Raw genomic sequence first — 9,672 nt, forward strand, 5'->3', positions numbered from 1 at the left:
AGACCATACCTCAAGACCCACCTTAAATTCCCACCTTAAATTTTAGCTCCTATATGAAGTTTTCTCTGATGCTTTTGTGTGTAATCACTCTCTTTGATATCTACATGTGTGATAGATATTTCTATTTTTTAATTCTTCCTAGCATATTATAATTTATTTGTTGACAAATCTATTTCTATTATAGTGGAAGCTTCTAGAGGACAGGGACCATGTAATTATCCTCTCAGTATCCTAGCAACTGACATAGTAAAGGTTTTTGCACTTGAAATTACACGTATCTGCTTGTGGTTAGCCCTCCGTTCACCTGATATTCCATACCATTTGTTCCTAGAACTACTACACAATATATAATAGGAACTTGGTAAATATTTGATGGTGATAATGGAAAAGAAGAAAAAATTGCATTTCATATGCTGTGTTTAAGAAGAAAGGTCTAGACCAGGCATGGTGGCTTACATATGTAATCCCAGTGCTTTGGAAGGCTGAGGCAGGAGGATCACTTGAGCCCAGGAGCTTCAGGCTGCAGTGAGCTATGATTGTACCACACTCTAAACTAGATAACAGAAACCCTGTCTCTAAAAAAAGAAAAGAAAGGTGCATGAACAAACCATTTAAGAAAAACTCAGGAATACAGTATTTCAATATTGAAAAGGTTGAAATTATCAGAAGAAATTTATTTTTTTTTTTTTGGCATAGCATTCTCTAGTTCCAGAAATAAAAGATAACAAGATGTTTTCCACATGGTTAGCTAGCAAAACAGAAGCACCTTAAGATATTTCAAGCAGGCCAGGCGCAGTGGCTCACGCCTGTAATCCCAGCACTTTGGGAGGCTGAGACAGGCGGATCATCTGAGGTCAGGAGTTCGAGACCAGCCTGGCTAACATGGTGAAACCCTGTTTCTACTAAAAATACAAAAATTAGCTGGGCTTGGTGGCGGGTGCCTGTAATCCCAGCACTTTGGGAGGCTGAGGCAGGCAGATCATCTGAGGTCAGGTGTTCGAGACCAGCCTGGCTAACATGGTGAAACCCTGTTTCTACTAAAAATACAAAAATTAGACGGGCTTGGTGGCGGTTGCCTGTAATCCCAGCTACTCAGGAGGCTGAGGCAGGAGAATCACTTGAACCCAGGAGGTGGAGGTTGCGGTGAGCTGAGATTGTGCCATTGCACTTCAGCTTGGGCAACAAGAGCAAAACTCTGTCTCAAAAAAAAAAAAAAAAAGATACTTCAAGCAAAAAGTGATTTAATATAGGGATTAGGTAACAAAATTACAAGAAGAACTGGAGGAGCAAAAAAGGTAAGGCAGGCAGTATTGCCCAGATATGAGGAATTGTGAGAACTCCTTTGATCATCTGTAACTTTCAGTCATGCCAGAACCTTTTTTTTTTTTTTTTTTTTTTTTGAGACAGCGTCTTACTCTGTTACTTAGGCGAGTGCAGTGGCTTGATCATAGCTCACTGCAGTCTCTTCTTCCCCAGTAGCTGGGACTACGGGTGTGCACCACCATGCCTGGCTATTTTTTTTAGTAGAGATAGGCTCTCACTATGTTGCCCAGGCTGGTCTCGAACCCCTGGGCTCAAGCGATCCTCCCATCTTGGCCTCCCAAATTGTTGGGATTATAGGCATGACCCACTGCACCCAGACAGAGCCTTTTCACTGCATAAGAAATCACCTTGGCCAGGCATAGTGGCTTACGCCTATAATCCCAGCGCTTTGGAGGGCCAAGGCAGATGGATTGCTTGAGCCCAGGAGTTCGAGACCAGCCTGGGCAACATGGCAAAATCCCGTCTCTACAAAAAATACAAAAAGTAGTTGGTGTTGTGGCATGTGCCTGTAGTTTCATGCTACTTGGGAGGCTGAGGTAGAAGAATCGCTTGAGCCCAGGAGTTTGAGGCTGCAGTAAGCTGAGATCATGCCACTGCACTCCATCCTGGGTGACAGAGCAAGACCCTGTCTCAAAAAAAACCTCAAAATTTAGCAGCTTAAAACAACAATCATTATCTCTTACGATTCTGATAATTGAATGAGCTCAGCTGAGGAGTTCTTCATATGATATATGATTTAATTTGAGGGATTAATTAAAAGGTCCAAGATGGCTAACTTGTATGACTGTTAGCTGGTACTATCAGGTGGCATCTCAGCTGGAGTGGTCAGTTGCAGCATCCTGATTTTCCTCCATGTAGCTTGAGCTTTCTTTAGCTTAGTAGGATTCTAAGAATGAACATCTCGGCCGGGCGCGGTGGCTCAAGCCTGTAATCCCAGCACTTTGGGAGGCCGAGACGGGCGGATCACGAGGTCAGGAGATCGAGACCATCCTGGCTAATACAGTGAAACCCTGTCTCTACTTAAAAATACAAAAAACTAGCCGGGCGACGAGGCGGGCGCCTGTAGTCCTAGCTACTCGGGAGGCTGAGGCAGGAGAATGGCGTAAACCCGGTGAGGCGGAGCTTGCAGTGAGCTGAGATCCGGCCACTGCACTCCAGCCTGGGTGGCAGAGCAAGACTCCGTCTCAAAAAAAAAAAAAAAAAAAGAATGAACATCTCAAGAGTGTTCCCAGGGGGAAGGAAGTAGAAACTGCTAGTCCTCCTAAGTGCTGGGCTCAGAAGTCCCAAAACAGCCCCTCCATCACATTCTATTGGTCAGAACAATTGCAGGGCCAATCCAGATTCAAGGGGGAGAAGATACAAGCATATAGAATGGGGATAAATGTTGGAAACTGTCTTTGAAGACTAGCTACCACACCTGTCTGCACAGGTTCTTCCCTGCTCTGAAATGCTCTTTTCCTGGCAAACCTTTATTCATACTGCAAGATGCAGCTTATAATTCAGTACCCATGTAGAGCTCTCTCTGTCATCTCCAGATTGCAGTCAGTAGTCTTTTCCTCTTATAGTCTGTGCCTGCTGTATATATTTCTATTTTTATGTCCATCATTCATTATTTATTTGCTTAGATATTCTTCTGTCAGAGTGTCCCTCCAACTCTGTCTCTAGTAACTGCAACAGTGAAGGTATTTGCAATTGAACTTGTAAGTATCTGCTTCTGGTCAGTACTAATTTCACCTAGAGTACCATACCATCTGTTCCTAGAGCTTCACCCTAAGGCCATTTAAAACACAAAAGATAGTGAATATTCAGTGGGGATAATGGAAAAGGAGAAAAAAATGTATATCAAATACTCTGTTTAGGAAGAAAGGACCATATATGAAACATTTAATTAAAAATTTCAGGAAAATTGATATTTTAGTCTTGAAAGGTTTAAACTTACCTGGAAAAATAATTCTTCCAGCATAGCACATTTTCTGATTCTAGGAATGCCAGATAAAATATTATGCCATATAATTGATGAGAAAAATGGAAGTCACCTGTGATATTTTAAGTAAGGAGGGATTTAATGGACAAAAGTAGATGATGAAATTGTTAGAAGGGCTGGTGGAGCAAAAAGAGGTGGTGTTGCCCAGAAATGAGGAAGTATAGTAAGCTACTTCTTCCTCTGGAGCCAGTAGTCATCTGCAGAATTTGACTCATACGACAACCCATACTACACGATGACTTTAACAGAGTTGTGCTCCTCTGTCCCCCATGCAGCCAGTGCTGCCACTATAAGGATCCAATGTCCAGCTGCTACCCAGGTTCTACAGGAGCCTACTCTTATGACAGTTGGGTACCATAGTCTGCTGGTACCACCACTACCTGAGCCAGAAGATTGTTTCCATGTTGTTTAGCTTTTCAATCTTTTGCAAATGCCTACAGTTGACAGAACCCTAACGAGAACCCTGTGAGGCAGAGCAAGATGACTGAATGTTCCTCACCAATCATCCTCCCCACAGGGACACCAAATTGAACAACTATCCACACAAAAAAAGCACCTTCATAAGAACCAAAAATCAGGTCAGTGATCACAACACCTGGCTTTACCTTTTTATTACTTAAAGGCACTTAAGAGGGTAGGAAAGATTCCCTTGTGTCCCACGATGTGTCTAGAAATGTCATCTGGGAGCTAGCACCTGGAATGGTGGCCTCAAGACTCCTCCTGGTATCCTGGTGTCCTGTCCTACTGTGGCTGACCAAACAAAGTCCTCTTTATTCTTTCATCTCCTCTCAAGCAGAAGGAAGGGGTCTCCCGGAGCTGTGCTGCCTTGGGTTAGGGGAGGGGTGGTGCAAGTATTCCCTTGGCTGCTCAGCTGGCATGTCACTGAGTTGCATGCTCTTGAAGTTCACTGACTCTAAGCCCAGTACAGCATGAAGACTTGCCCAAGAATTGCAGCCCTTGTGGCCTAGACTGAGTTGTCAACCCCTCCTCTATCGCCTGTCAGCACCACATGGCATGGAGAGAGAATATGTGTGCTGTAGAGGGGACAGCACAATGATTACGGGACTACGGGACTTTGCATTGAGTTGCAGAGTCACATCACAGCAGAAAGCAACACTGGGCACAATTCAGCTAGTGCCCACAGAGGGAGCATTTACATGAACCCCAGTCTGAAGGGAATTGCCCACCACAGGGGTTGGAACCTGTGTTCTGGCAAGCCTTGCCACTGCAAGCTAAAGGGCTCTGGGATTCTAAATAAACTTGAAAGGCAGCTTAGGCCACAAGGACTGCAGTTCCTGGGTGAGTCCTCATGCTGTACTGGACTTGGAGCCAGTAGGCTTGGTGGTATGCAACCCAGTGAGACACCAGCTGGGCAGCAAAGGGAATGCTTGCACCATCCCTTCCCCAACCCAAGGCAATGCAGCTCTAGGCTTCTTTCTTCTGCTTGAGAAGAGAGGAAAGAATAAAGAGGACTTGGTCTTGCAACCTGGATACCACCTCAGCCACAGAATAGGACATAAGGCAGATTCCTGAAGACCCCATTTTAAGCCCTAACTCCTAGAGGACATTTCTAGACACACCATGAACCAGAAAGGAACCCTCTACCTTGAAGGGAAAGACTGAGTTCTGGCAGGATTCATCACCTGCTGACTAAGGAGCCCTTGGGCTGTGAAAAGCAAGCAGCGGATACCCAGGCAATAGTCACCATAGGCCTCAAATGAGACTCAGAGACATGCTGACCTTATATGTTAGCCAGCACATTCTCAGTTGTGGTGGCTACAGGGAAGAATTCCTGCTTGAAAAAAGGAGGTGGGAGAGTAAAGAGGACTTTGCCTTGCAGCTTTAGGTACCAGCTTGGCCAAAGTGGGGTAAAGCACCAAGTGGGCTCTTGGGTTCCCCGATTCCAGGCTTTGACTTGTGGAAGGCATTTCTGGACCTGCCCTGCACCAGAGGTGAGTCCACTGCCCTGAAGGGAGAGTCCCAGGCCTGGCAGCATTCACCACAAGTTGACTGAAGAGCCCTTGGGTCTTGAATGAACATTGGAGGTAGACAGGCAGTACTTCCTGTGGGTCTGGGGCAGTGGTGGCCATGGAAAGAGACTCCTCTGGTTGTAGAAAGAGGGAAGAGAGAAGAACTTTGTCTTGTGGCTTGGATGCCAGTTCAGCTGCAGTAGCATAGAACACCAGGTAGATTCCTAAGATTTCAAAATCCAGGTCTTGGTTCTCAGATGGCATCTCTGAACCTGCCCAGGACTTGGGGTGGGGGGTGGGGAGAGAACTTGCTGCCCCGAAGGGAAGGATACAAGCCTGACTTTGCCATCTGCTGATGGTAGAGCCCCAGGGCCTTGAACAAACATAGGTGGTAGCTAGGCAGTAGTTATCGTGGGCCTTGGGCAAGGACCAGTGCTGTGCTGGCTGCAGGTCTGACCCAGCACAGTCCCAGTGGTGGTAGTCACAGGGGTGCTTGTGTCACCCCTCCCCTGGCTCCACGCAGCTCAGCATAGAGAGAAACTACATTGGTTTGGGAGAAACTAAGGGAAGAGAACAAGAGTCTTTGCCTGGTAATCCAGATAATTCTGGAACTTATCTAAGACCACCACGTTACTGGGCTTGGCGTGCCCCTTATGCAAATATGGCTGCGGTGACCAAAGACTTAGATCCTAACACCCAAGTTCCTTCAAATACCTGGAAAACCTTCTCCAGAAGAAAGTTTGAAAGCTAGGGCCTGAAATCGGGGTACAAACAAATCTGTGAAGACCACGATAAACTCTTCAATGCCCAGACACTGACCTCCACAAGCATCAAGACCCTCCAAGAAAACATGCCCTCACCAAACAAACTAAATAAAGCACCAGTGACCAATCACAGAGAGACAGAGATAATGTGATCTTTCAGACAGACAATTCAAAATAGCTGTTTTGAGGAAACGCAACAAAATTTAAGATAACGCAGAGAAACAACTCAGAATTCTATCAGATAAACTAAACAAAGAGGTTGAAACAAAAAGAAGCAGAAATTCTGGAGTTGAAAAATGTGATTGATATATTGAAGAATGTATCAGCCTTAATAGCAGAATTTATCAAGCAAAAGAATTAGTAAGCTTGAAGACAAGCTATGCACAGAGGAGACAAAAGGAAACAATGAGAAAGAATGAAGCACACCTGCAAGATCGAGATTTGCCCTCAAAAGGACAAATTTAAGAATTATTGGCTCTTGACTACCTTAAGACATTTAAAAATGAAACTCCTAATGGTCAGAGATAAAGTAAGAATCATAAAAGCAGCCGGAGAAAAGAAACAAATATTAATAACACACAGCTCAGCTCTAGTATGTCTCCAGCAGACTTTTTAGTGGAAACTTAACAGCCCGGGAGAGAGTGGCATGACGTATTTAAAGTGCTGAAGGAAAAAAAATCTTTTAGCCCAGAATAGGCTAAAATGTCCAGCGAAAATGTCCTTCAAACGCAAAGGGAAGAAAAGACATTCCTGGCCGGCGTGGTGGCTCATGCCTGTAATCACAGGATTTTGGGAGGCCGAAGCAGGCAGATTACCTGAAGTCAGGAGTTCAAGACCAGTCTGGCCAAGATGGCGAAACCCCATCTCCACTAGAAATACAAAAATTAGCTGGGCACGGTGGTGCGTACCTGTAGTCCCAGCTACTCAGGTGGCTGAGGCAGCAGAATTGCTTGAACCCTGGAGGTGGAGGCTTCAGTGAACCAAGATCATGCCACTGTACTCCAGCCTAGGCGACAGAGTGAGACTCTGTCTCAAAAAAAAGAAAAAAAAAAATTCCCAGACAAAAACTGAGGGATTACATCAACATCAACACCTACAAAAAATACCAAAGAGAATTTCTCAATCTGAAATAAAATGACATTAATGAACAATTAAAAAAATCATCTGAAGGTACAAAACTCACTGGTAATAGTAGTACACAGACAAACACAGAATATAATAACACTGTAAACTGTGGTATTTAAATCGCCCATATGTTAAGTAGAAAGACAAAAAGATGAACCAATAAAAAATAATAACTTTTCAAGACATAGACAGTACAATAACATAAATAGAAACAATAAAAAGTTAAAAATTTGGGTACAGAGTTAAAGTTATCAGTTTTCTCTTTGTTTATGAAATCAATGTTAATTTGTCATCAGTTTAAAATAATGGGTTATCAGACATTATTTGCAAGCCTCATGGTAACCTCAAATTTTAAAATATGGAAAAGACACAAAAAATGAAATTGAAACAACCACCAAAGAAAATCACCTTCACTAAAAGGAAAACAAGAAGGAAGAAAAGAAGGAAGACCAGAAAACCAATAACAAAATGGTAGGAATATGACCTTACTTATCAATAGTAATATTGAATGTAAATGGATGAAACCCTCCAATCAAAAGACATAGAGTAACTTAATGGATTAAAAAAAAAAGACCAGGCTGGGTACTGTGACTCACACCTATAATCCCAGCACTTTGAGAGGCCGAGGCTAGAGAATCACTGAAGTGCAGGAGTTTGAGACTAGCCTGGACAACATAATGACACCTCCTCTCTATAAAAGTTAAAATTAGCTGGGCATGGTGGCACATGCCTGTGGTCCCAGCTACTTGGGAGACTGAAGTGGGAGGATCACTGGAGCATGGGAAGTCAAGGCTGCAGTGAGCTGTGATCACACCACTGCACTCCAGTCTAGGGAACAGAGCAAGATCCTGTCTCAAGAACCAACCCCCGCCTGCCCCTCCCCCAACACACACACACAAGCAAACAAGACCCAATAATCTTTTATTTACAAGAAAGACATAGAATGAAAATAAGGATGCACATAGACTGAAAATAAAGACACCATAGGCTGAAAATACAAAGAGACACATAGAGTGAAAATAAAGGGATGGGAAAAGATTTTTCATGCAAATAGAAGCCAAAAAGCAGAGGAGTAGCTATACCTCCATGAGACACAATAGATTTCCAGACAAAAACTATAAAAGGAGACAAAGAGGTCATTATATAATGATAAAAGGGTTGATTCAGCAAGAGGATATAACAATTATAAATATATATGCACCCAACACTGGAGCAGCTAGGTATATAAAGCCAATATTATTAGAGCTGAAAGAGAGATAGACCCCAATAAAATGATACCTGGACATGTCAACACCCCTGCTTTCAGGACTGGACGGATCATCTGACAGAAAATCAACAAAGAATTATTGGACTTAACCTGCACTATAGACCTTATGGACCTAATAGATATTTACAGAACATTTCATCCAGTGCCTGCAAAATACATTCTTCTCCTCAGAAGATGGATCATTCTTAAGATACATCATATGTTAGGTCACAAAACAAGTCCCAAGAAATTCAAAAAAATTGAAATAATATCAAGCATCTTCTCTGATCGCAATGGAATAAAACTAGAAATCAATAACAAGAGAAATTTTGGAAATGGTTATACAAACACACGGAAATTAAACAACAGTGGCCACTATGACCAACTATATGCCAATAACTTGGAAAACCTAGAAGAAATGGATAAACTCCTAGACATATATAACCTACCAAGATTGAACCATAAAGAAAGTCAAAACCTGGACAGACCAATAACAAGTAATGAAACCAAAGCTGTAATAAAAAGTCTCCCAGCCAAGAAAAACATGGGACCCAATGGCTTCATTGCCAAATTCTGCCAAACATTTGAAGAACTAATACCAATCCTACTCAAACTATTCTGAAAAATAGAAGAGGAAATACATCCAAATTCATTCTAAAGGCCAATATTACCGTTACCAAAACCAGACAAAGACACTTCAAAAAAAGGAAACTACAAGCGAATATCTCTGATGACCGTTGATGCAAAAATCCTCAACAAAATACAAGCAAACTGAGTTAAACAAAACACTGAAAAGATCATGCATCATAAGCAAGTGGGATTTATCCCAGGGATGCAAAGATATTTCAACATATGCAGATCAATCAATGTGATACATCATGTCAACGGGATGGACAAAATCCATATAGGAGAAAATCTAATCATCTAATTTAAAAATGGGCAAAAGATTTGAGTAGACATTTCTCAAAAGACATACAAATAGCAAACAGGCATATGAAAAGGTGCTCGACATCACTGATCATCAGAGGAATGCAAATCAAAACTCAATAAGATGTCATCTCACCAGTTAAAATGGCCTTTTTCCAAGAGTCAGGCATAACAAATGCTGGAGAGGATGTGGAGAAAAGGGACCCCTTGTACAATGTTGGTGAGAATGTAAATTAGTAAAACCATTTTGAAGAACAGTTTGGAGATTCTTCAAAAAACTAAAAATGGAACTTCCATAGGATCCAGCAATCCCATTGCTGTGTATATACCCAA

The sequence above is a fragment of the Rhinopithecus roxellana genome, chromosome 8, assembly GCF_007565055.1.
Source record: "Rhinopithecus roxellana isolate Shanxi Qingling chromosome 8, ASM756505v1, whole genome shotgun sequence".
In the NCBI taxonomy this organism is placed as follows: Eukaryota; Metazoa; Chordata; class Mammalia; order Primates; family Cercopithecidae; genus Rhinopithecus; species Rhinopithecus roxellana.